A 10,786-nucleotide genomic window follows, 5' to 3' on the forward strand; every position below is an offset into this window, starting at 1 on the left:
TGAGCTCCAAGATCAAAGATCTACATCAGCGTGCCAGCCATCAGTGTGCCAGGCAGCGTTATTAATTTTTACCCTACTCTCTGAGGAGGGGCGGATTCTGTGGAACTCTACGGTTACAGATGTGTGCTATGGTAACCCACAGGGTGCAGGAAGAGCCGGTGATGAGAAAGCCACAAAGTGTCCCTCCCTGCTCAAGTCATTTCTGCTTTGCATCCCTAAGATGAGACAGGAAATGGCCTACTGTCTAAACACCTGATGGCAAATGGCACTGATGTGGGTATATGTTTAGATCCTGGCTGTCACTTTCCAGCTTTGAGCACATTGCTGGAGGTCTAGACAGCATCCTGAAACTGGCAGAGAGCGAGCCCTGGTTATATTGTGAATAAAGTCCAGCTCCTGGCACACCAAGAACTATTAGCCCACCCACCTGGCCCCAATCTTTCTTGAGACAGAGTGTAGCCCAAACTGGCCTTCAACTCATTGTAGGTTGACCTGGAACTCCTGATTCTCCTGTCTGCATTTCTCAAGTGTTAGGGTTACAGATTTGCAACACCACACCTGGTTTATGAGGCGTTGGGCATGAAACTCGGGCTTCTTGCATGTTAGGCAAAAACTCTACCAAGGCAGCCACACCTCCAGCTCCTATGAAGAGAGCTTTCCAAGTAATTGGATAGTGGGGCTGGGTACCTCCAGTTCCTGTCTGTTGAATGGGCAGGACCCTTCTCATCTCACTCTGTCATACTTCCTGTAATCTGATCCCCCCACTCCCAAATTAAGGATTTACATTACAACTTCTGGTCTCACTGCAGAGAAATCTGTGTTCCCATTATTACTGGGTGTCCAGCACTGCCATGGGTCATGTGATCAGGGTGGGGTGGGGACAGATGGGCTTTTATTAATTGTTTAGAAAGTATTTGGATTCTGCTCAGGAGCAAACCAGTGTGATATTTGTCTTTCTGACAATACATATAATGAACAATTTGACTAAGAATGGAAGACCTTGGTTTCTTTGAGGACTGGTTTTCTTTAGTGCTGAGATCCCCAGTGCTTGCACCTGGGAGGAGCTTATCAGCTTCTGAATTCAGGGCACTGACAAGTGCCATATTATCCTTTTTATTTTTTAAAGCATGAATACTGTCCTCTACTTCCTGTACTCAGAAGGCAAAAACAGGTTGATCTTTTAAGTTTGGGTCTACAGAGTAAATTTCAGGACAGCCAGTGCTACACAGAGAAACCCTGTCCTGGAAAACCAAACCAACCCAAACAAACAAACTAAACCAAAAAGAACAACAACAAAGAGAATATGGATCCATTAAACATTTTTTAAAAATTAATCTTTTATTACTTCTTTGAGTTTTGTACAATGTGTTTGCTTGTATGCACCTGTGGCCCCCTCCCCCAACTCTTCCCAGAACCACTTCCTCACTCAAGTTTATGTTTTCATTGTCGTTTGTTTGTTTTGAGACCAGATCTTACTATGTAGCTTTGGCTAGTCCAGAACTTGTTATATAAACCAAGCTGGCCTTGAACTCGCAGATGGCTGTCTGCTTTTACTTCTTGAGCACTGGCATTGAAGGTCTACATGCACCACTATGGCCTGCCTCCATTTTGTAAAACCCTTCAATACCAATTTGTGCTACCCTTATGTTCTTGGATGCATAGTCTTCCACTGGAGACTTAGCAGGGGCTAGACCCTTGGAGAAAACTGACTCCCCCCTCCCAGCAGCTAACAATTGCCATTGGCTCCATGGCGAGTGGTAGGGTTGTAAGCTCATCTCCCCTCTCCATGATGGGATTTGGTCTGGCTTGGGCTTGCAGAGGTTTTTGTGCAGGCTGTCTTAATCTGAGCTCTCGCGAACAGCTGCCCTCTGGCTCTTACACTCCTGTGCTCTCTTCCACAATCACCTCTGAGCCTTGGGAGGGGATAAGGTGTGACACACATCGCTTATTTAGGGCTGAGTGCTCTGTACCTTGGCCAGTTGTGGCTCCTGTGTCCATCTGGTTCAAACAAAAGCTTCTCAGATGAGATTTGGAATGTTTAATACCAAATGTTTATTTAGTAGCACTATAGTAGCAGGCTCTGCTCCAGGTCTGTGACTTGTCTAGCTGCAGGTTCTTAGCCTGATAATAGTGCCATGTATGGGTTTTGTCTTGTGGAGCAGGACTAAAGGCCAATCAGAAAGTGATCGATTATACCCACGATGTCCCGGCTATGACTACACCAGTGGGCATGTCTTGCAAGGGCAGCCATCACTGTAGCTTTCGTGAGTCACAGCTGGGAATGGCTAGTGCTTACTTTTCTAATCTGGTAGTATGTAGCGCCTATCATAACCTTGAACGCTAGCCAGCTGACAAGATATGGGGGTCTAAGAACCCAGGACAGAACCAGACTTGAGTTCTCCGCTGTTCTGAGTCAAATGTGTGGTATCTTCAGCAATTAGGTCTTCCCATCAACTTCTGGAGGGTAACCAAGAGCACTGACAATAGCTGTAATGCCTGGGGGTCTGTGGGACTTCACCGGAAGATGTTACACTAACATTCACAGGCAGAAACACATACAACATATTTTAAATTCAGAGAAGCAAAAGGAAAAACAGTCCCATAATTCTACTTCAGTACATATTCAAGTGCAGATATTATGTATATTGCATTATTATAATTATACATATTAAGACCCTACCCACAATGTCTTCTCATGGAACTTAATGAACTAAAGATCTCTTGTGGGCAGAGTGATGTATATGCCAGGGAAGCATTATATTATGTAGATGTAGCATATATTTTATCTTGAAAAATGATTTATTTTTGTGTACATGAGTGTTTTGACATATGTATTTACATAGACCACACATGCCCCTGGTGCCCATGGAGATTAGAAGAGGGCACCAGATTTCCTGGAACTAGAGTTACAGATGTTTGTGAGTCACCATGTGGGTGCTGGGAATTGAACCTGGGTCCACTGCAAGAGCAACTGGTGCTCTTAGCACTAAGCCATTTCTCCTCCAGCCCCTATATGTTATCCTTTTGAGACAGTCTGACTACATATTGCTGTCCAGCCTGCAACTTCCGACATAATGGGCTGACCTCAAGTTCTCAGATATGGGCCTGGCTCTGCCTCCTGGGTGATGGGATTAAAGGTATGCACTGCCATGCATTTCATCATGGTTGGGTACTTTCTCGTATACAAGTTAGCTTCAGCAGGGTTAGTTTTCAGCATTCAGAGTTTTGGACATAAAGCTCTGCTTTTATGTCTAAACTCAAGTGTTTCCAAAGTGGTTACACGATCAAGCAAGCAAACAAACAAAACCATTTCATGAAATAGTTTTGATCATGTATTACAGAATGCAAGTTTCCCCCCTTTTCCCCTATTTTTTGTGATAAGAGGAAATGGCAAGACATCTTTAGGGGACAGTGCTGAAATTATGTAGCTATTAAATAATCAGATTTCCATCAGACACATCAGAAAATGACCAATGTTACAGCAAAAAAGAATTAAACACATCTTAGGAGACGTAACGCACACTTAGGAGACGTAAAACACATCTTAGGAGGTGTAAAGCACACTTTCTGGTGCAGTGGATGGCACTCTTCAGTCTTGAGCTGTGCATTTGCTTTGTCCTCAGAGGCCACTGTCACCACCCAGTTCCAGTCCTTGGGATCCTCACATCTGGTCATGGCTTTCTTTTCAACATTATTCCTTTACATTTGTGCACATGTGTATGGTGTACACTCATTCATGAGTGCATGCATGCTCACATATGGAGGGGCACACAGGTGTGTGAAGCCAGAGGTTCACACCAGATGTATCCTTCGGTTTCTCTCTACTTTATACATTCTCTCTACTTTATACATAATCGCTTTAATCCAGAGATTGCCGATTGGTCCAGGCTTGTTAACTATCCCTCTCTCTGCTTGCCAAGTGCTGGGATTACAGGCAAGCCAACTCTGCCCAGCATTTGTATGGATGCTGGGGATTTGAACTCAGATCCTCATGCTATGCAGCAAGCATTTTCCCCACTGAGCCACATCCTCAGCCCTAGCCAGTACGTTTTCATTCCTTACTAGAGGTCTTCTTGGTGGAGAAGCTACATCTAGTATATCTGAGTAGCATTAATACATAGTACTGAATGGGCTGAGGAAACCTGGTTAGTCTCGGCTTGGAAGGGAAAAGCATAGCCCAGCTTTACACTGTTCCCATCAACTTGAGCACTCACATTTTTTCACCAAGTTTTACCTGCTGCCTACCCCTTGAGTAAAAACTGTGGGCATTGACTTGGGGGTGTCAGGCAGCTTTTCGTGCAGTACAAACTCGATTTTCAAGCTCAAGCAGGGAGGGAAGAGCATGCTCTATGTGCGTTCTTTCTATGACTCACATTGTGTCTGAAAGCATGACCGGGACCTGCCACGGCATACAGCAAGTCGAAACTGCTTTGTGGATTTGGTCCTACCATTCCCATGATGTTCTGTTTGTTTTTCCTCTGAAGCATCCGTGTAACAGTGGGACTCTTCTTCCTCCTTCAAAGCCCCACTCAAATGTCCCTTCTTTGTAGCCTTCCATTATCTCTGGTTCCCATAATCCTTTGCTCACATCTCTGTTTTTATATGTCACCTGACCTTTTCAGTTTAAGTTCCCAGCTTTGCCCTGAGGTGGGGCTCCCTGAAGCCTGGGAGAGGGGCTGTCTCTTCCTGGTCATCTCTGCTGCTTTGAGGAACTTCTTATCCCCATGCCAGCACTATCCCTTTGTTCTCAGTGGTGCTGTGCTGAATCTGCACTGATGCGCAGAGACTGGTGTGTTCTCTGGGAATGGCTTTCGGGTTGGGTGGCTTCCAAGGCATGCTAGACATTGTTAAGCCCATGGTGGGGTGGAGTTGGGAAGACACTCCTGAGACACTTAGCACTCAGCCTTCCTCTCCACATGGGAAGGATGGTGGCTTGCTTTCACCCCACTGGTCCTCCCAAACCTAATGTGTTTTTAATCTTCTACAAGTTCCACTCATTAGCTGCCCCCTAAAACAATAATTATGCACCCCATTTTAAAGGGAAGTTATCCTTATAAACATCATCTCCTACGCATAGTGACTCTCACACTGCTGGTGTTGTGACAGCTAGGAGAAAGGCCTAGTAATATGTGGGTTTCTGTGTTTTGTTTTTGTTTTTGTTTTTGTTTTTTTTTTTTTTTTACCTTGAGGGAACAGAGGCTCCCTCAGATGAGATACCAAGAATCTCAAAAGAGCCAACAGAACAATACAGACTTTATTCTGCATTTAACTTATTGCAGACTCCCAGGAAGGGTTATCCAACAATAACAAGAGAGTCTGGTTATTGTTCGAACTTTCAGCAGCTGGAGAGGTGGGGATGGCCAGGAGTGTGTGTCCATTGTCAAGGATGGATGCTGTCACCCCAGCCCAAGCTGAGCAAGCAGCCCAGGCACCACTGAGGGTTCCCCTGCACCTTTCAGCAGAGCTCTCAACCACTGTGCAACCAAATCTCCCCATTAGGAACATGTTCTCCCAACTTGACTACACAACATGACTTTTGTCCACAACTAAAAAGCCTAAATTCCCCTTCTTGTCACTTATTGGTCAGAAACTTTAGATTCTACCAGAAAACCTCTCCTCTAACCACATCTAGCCACCACAGAACACCCAGGGACACTAATTTCATGTAGCTCTCTCTGGTTGGCTTGGTGCCCAAGAGCACCATGGGAAAGACCTTGGCAGTTGGGATTCAAGTACTGACAGTTGTAACTGATGGGCTAAGCTTGGGACTTTACTGATGAGTCAAGTTCCTGAGGGAACAAAGCAACCAAAGTAAGTAGCCAGGCACGGTGGGATGGACTCAGGAGTGGGAATCATGTGCAAGGCAGATGTAAAATGGCCAGGAGCTGACATTTGACCCCATTAGGAGACTGTCATCTGGGAAGAGGCAGACAGTGGTGTGTTTTATAATGAGAAGGGGGTATAGCAGTATAGAAGAAAACAAACCAAAATATGATTTGGGTTCCTGCTACTAAAGAGTTGGGCCCTAGAAATAGTTGTGTATGTCACTGCTGGAGGAAAAAAGCCATTGAGACTGTGGCCTTGGAGAAGATGATGGTACGGAAACAGAAGAGGAGTGGATTGCGGTCCCATGGGAGCTCAGGGGGAGCAGTGCTCCCCTACCAGGCTGAACTCCAGCTGTGTAGGTCATTTCTGAGCTCTGCTTGGAGGGGTGTGACATTTTGGGGAGGAAAGTTGTAAGTTGATCATGATAGTGCATACCTGTTATCAGCATTCAAGAAGAAGCACAAGAGTTGGGAGTTCAAGGCCAGCTTTAATTACATGATACTGTGTGATTGGGCAGGGGTGGGGAGGGGAGGAGAGAGGGTTAGTCTGATATATTTTGTAGACAGGATCTCACTGTGTAGTCCTGGTTGGCTTTGGCGCTCATATAGATCTACCTGCCTCTCCCTCAGCGCTGGCCTTAGAGGAGCACATCTTCCCCCCAACCTCAAGAGTTTTAAATCTTAAAGACTAAGCTCTATCAGAAAATATGAGCCATAACCACCAACACTATAGAACAGTCACATTTTACAGTAACACTAACAGCAAAAGCTATGGCAATTCAGCGAGAGGCTTTCCTGGGAAGGCAGAGTCTGAGAGTCTGCCTGGTAACTTAGCAAAACTCTTGGCTGGAGAAACATGGAGGGACGGAAGCTCCTTAGAACTGAGATGCACACTGACTCCACTGAGCTGTCACAGCCACTGTGCTTCCTTTGTGAAACCTGGGATCTCTTATAGCTCTCTTGGGAATTGTCCTCAGAACCCCCCACCCCCCACTTCCTGCTGGGGCCCCTGTTCCTTTACTATGTTCCCCTAAGATGGCTGCGTGAGCACTGAGCCCATGTAGCCAGCAGCTATAGATAGAAACCAGAAGCCAGAAGGATTTGGAATAAGAGTTGTGTGATGGTGAATCTTAACTGCCTACCCAATTGGGTCTGCCGTGAGCTGAGCAAGCATTACTGGGACTGTTTCCTGTTTGTACATATGACCAGCTACCCCATACCACGCTGCCTTGATTCCCCACCATGATGGACTATGCTCTTGGACTACGAGCCAGAGTGAACCCCTTTTTACCCTATGGTGTTTTTGTTGGGATATTTTATCACAGCATCAGGAAAACTAAAAAGGCAGACTTTATATATACATGTATATATACATATAGTATATAAAAGTTATTTATTTGGAGAAATAGGCTTTCTGGAGCAGTAAGACACTAGTAAACTAATTTTTAGAATATGTTTATAGAATTTATAGAATTCATAGAATTCATGTGCGGTACATTTTGCTACCTCAGATGGAGGAACTCACCTCAGTTCATTTGATTTCTGTTTTAGAATAGCCAGAGTAACCCTTACCTAATGTAGTTGGGATCAGGAGTGTTTAGAATTTGTTTCAGTTAGGTTTCTTTTGTTGCAATTTAAAAAAAGGTAATGTGTGTGTGTGTCTGTGTGTGTGTGTGTGTGTTTAAGTTTCAGTGTACAGTTCTCATTAAGGGAAGTCAGGACAGGAACTCAAGGCAGAAGCCTGGAAGCAGGAGCTGAAGCAGAAGCCATGGAGGAATGCTGTTTACTGGCTTACCCTCATGGCTTGCTTAGCCTCTTTTTTTTTTTTTTATACAACGCAAGACCACCTGCCCATGGGTGGCTCCCACCCTTCTGTGGCCTGGTTCCTTCCTTGTCAATCATTAATGAAAGAAATGCCATATAAACTTGTGTAAAGGCTGTCTTGATGGAGGCACTGTCTCACTGAGGCATCTCTTCCCAGATAATGTTAGCTTGTGTCAAGTTGACAAAAACTCAACTAAGAGAGAATTTCAGATTTCTTCAGGAATATTTGCATATATGTAAAAAGTAAGATTAGATGTAAAATACATTTGGCTTCATAGATGCTCTATGGAAATAATTATATACCATGCTTTTAGTGTGCATGCATTCTGACTTTGGCCCATTGCATGAGGCTACTCAAAGTTTTAGCTTCATATTAGCACTCAAAAAACTTTGATTTAGTTTATAGATTTTGAATTAGAGATGTTAAACAGGATATGCACATCTGGATGTGGCGACACAAGGTTGTAATTAAAGCACTGGGGAGCTGAAACAGGCGAGTAAGTTCTAGGACAGCCTGGGCTGCAGAATGAGGCCGCATCTCCAACACAGATAGTGGATTTGCACATTTGCATATATGAATATGCAAAACAATAGATGGTTAAGGAAATCTTCAAAACAGTTCTCATTTTCACACTTGCTCTCTTGAAAAATGAGGTCAGTACATTTAAAAGCTAACATTCGAGGCAGTCTAATTTTTCTACTCAGGCAGGAGAAAGAAGTTCACTGTGAAAAGAAAATATTTTTCTCCCAATGTTATCATGGCCCATTGCCCAAATGTAGTCAGAAGTAAGTGGTTATAACAGGGCAAGTACTCTGTCCCAAGGTGTCCCTGGCACAGCTATGTAGCTCAGAGCAGGGAATATCTGACTTACCCAAGTGGCTCTCAGGGAAGTGTGACATAGTGATTATTTGCTGAAGTAATGGTGATGTGTGTCTCCGGCATCCTCTCTGCAGCCAGCTCCAGAGATGACGTAAAGGAGATATTTTTAGGACTTGGCTTCATGTACATGAATATATCTATATGTCTATATCTATATATACACTTTCTATGTCTAGAGAGAGAGAAGCCGGGGGTGGGGGGTAGCGAAGACAACAGGGTCTCATGTACCTCTGGCTGCTTTTAAGTTTATTGTGTAGCTAAGGATGACTTTGAACTTCTGATCCTTCTGCCTCTGCCTCCTAAGTGCTGAGATTGCAGGTGTGCGCCACTATAGCTCATTAGTGCTGGGCCAGGGCTGGAAGCTCGGGCTTTGTGTGCATCATTAAGTAAGTATGTCACTTCCCCACCCCCACCCCTGTGCTTTGCTTGAGTCTTCTTGGAGAAGAATTTGTGTAGCCTGCCACTTTGACGGTGATGTCCTTTGCCATACAGAAGTTTTTCAGTTTCACGAGGTCCTGTTTATGGTTGGTTCAGACTCATTCTCAGTCCCCACGTTTCTCTAAAGTGTTAGTATCAATTACGAAGGAAGGAGTGACTTTCCTGGTGGTACACCTTGATGGTTGAGTGCACACTTAACACTCATTCTACCAAAACAATGAACTACAATAGACACAAGCAAGTGTCAGTTCGGTGATTTCCAATACATACCTTCACCTGGATGACCATTAGCATAGCCGAGGTTGAATATATTTCTCTCCCTTCAGAATGCTCCCCTGTACCTGTTTGTAATCATCCTCATACACTCTAGCCTAAACTCTGCCTTTACAGTTATGTGCTATCCTTAAGTTTCCCATGATGGAATAAAAATATGTGGTCTTTGGGGTCTGGCTTCTTTTCTTTAGCAGAGTAGTTTTAAAAAATTATTTATTTTTATGCTTGTGGATGTTGTGCTGGTGTGCATGTCTGTATACCAGGGGTGTGTCTGGTGCCTGTGGGGGTCAATAGTGGGGATGAGGTCCCCTGGGGCTGGAGTTAGAGATGGTTTTGAGATGCCATTTAGGTCCTGGGTAACAAGTTCTGGTTCTTGGAAGAGCAGCCAGTGCTCTGAAGCACTGATCCATCTACACAGCCCTTGACCCATCCTTCTGTGTGAGTTATCCGTCCCAGGGGAGCTGTGTTCCGGATCCCACGTCTCATAGTACAGCCACCTGTACAGTTCTATCTTTAAGGTTCTTTGACTTTTACTTGTTTTGAATTAGGATTAAATGAACATTCTCACACACATTTTAGTATGGACATGTAGCCTTCATGAGTTACTTGGTATTAGGATAAATGAATATTTAACTGAATTTAAAAAACTGACAAAATGTTTGTTAGGTCTTTTGTCCATATTTTCCTGTGCTATTGCTTTTTATTTCTGTGTGAGTGCTTTATATTTTGAAAAGAAGCCATGCATCTCTCTGCGTATGACACATTACCTTTAATGTGTTGTGGATATGGAGATACTCAGTTACTATTTTCCTTACATCTGTGGCTTGATTTTTAACTACTTCCATATTTGGAGAGTGGAAATCTTTAAGTTGTTAATGTTTTCACTTATGGATTATAATTTGGGTGTCACATTTGAGAATGCACACTGAGTTCAAGGTCACACAAGTTCTATCTTTCATTGAGGACCCGAGGAGCTAGTATCCTTCGCAGGGCCTTCTTAGGCCACAGTCAGACGTAACAGTAGGTTAGAGCTTTAGAGCTGCTGTGTGCCCTTTGAGAGTAGCTTCGTGTAACCCTCAGAGCCGATTAACAGTGGCCTTGGTGACTGTCGCCTCTAGAGCTTTCCAAAGGTACATGTAAGGTCTCAATCACTCAGAAGAGTTAGGCAGGCTTCCTCTGAGGGAAGCACATGTGCTTTCTAGGACACGAGTAGAAAGTTGTCTTGAGAAGTGAATTCACTGAGTGGTGTGGGGGAGTCTGCTCAGCGGACCGGAGAAAGCATTTCCTGTGCTCTGCCATGGGCTATGCGTCTGCGCATGTCTCCTCATCTCCAGGTGTATGCCTAGATAATGACACATTGCGTCTTACTCAGCTCTCAGACACACCTCATAAGACCGTCAGTCTTTTTGTACCGATTATAGTGACTTTTTTTTCTCTAACTTCCTTATTTACTTTACATCCCAGTAGCAGCTCCCCCTTCCTGTCCTCCCAGGCCCCCTCACAAGTCTCTTCCTCCATTGCCAGTAGCAGCCCCCCTCTCCTGTCC

General features: G+C 44.4%; 1 long non-coding RNA gene across 4 annotated transcripts in view; it reads left to right on the forward strand.

The window, feature by feature from the left end:
• The first annotated feature begins 5,649 nt into the window (after positions 1 to 5,649).
• LOC116095089 overlaps positions 5,650 to 10,786 on the forward strand; it is a 54,555-nt gene continuing 49,418 nt past the window's right edge. The window contains exon 1 of one of the 4 annotated variants that reach the window (XR_004120439.1): positions 5,650 to 5,811. This is a non-coding gene — a long non-coding RNA (uncharacterized LOC116095089). The remainder of the gene's footprint in view (positions 5,812 to 10,786) is intronic. The other 3 variants (XR_004120438.1, XR_004120440.1, XR_004120441.1) reach the window with 3 other exon arrangements.

Source organism: Mastomys coucha, unplaced genomic scaffold (assembly GCF_008632895.1).
Source record: "Mastomys coucha isolate ucsf_1 unplaced genomic scaffold, UCSF_Mcou_1 pScaffold17, whole genome shotgun sequence".
Lineage (NCBI taxonomy): Eukaryota > Metazoa > Chordata > Mammalia > Rodentia > Muridae > Mastomys > Mastomys coucha.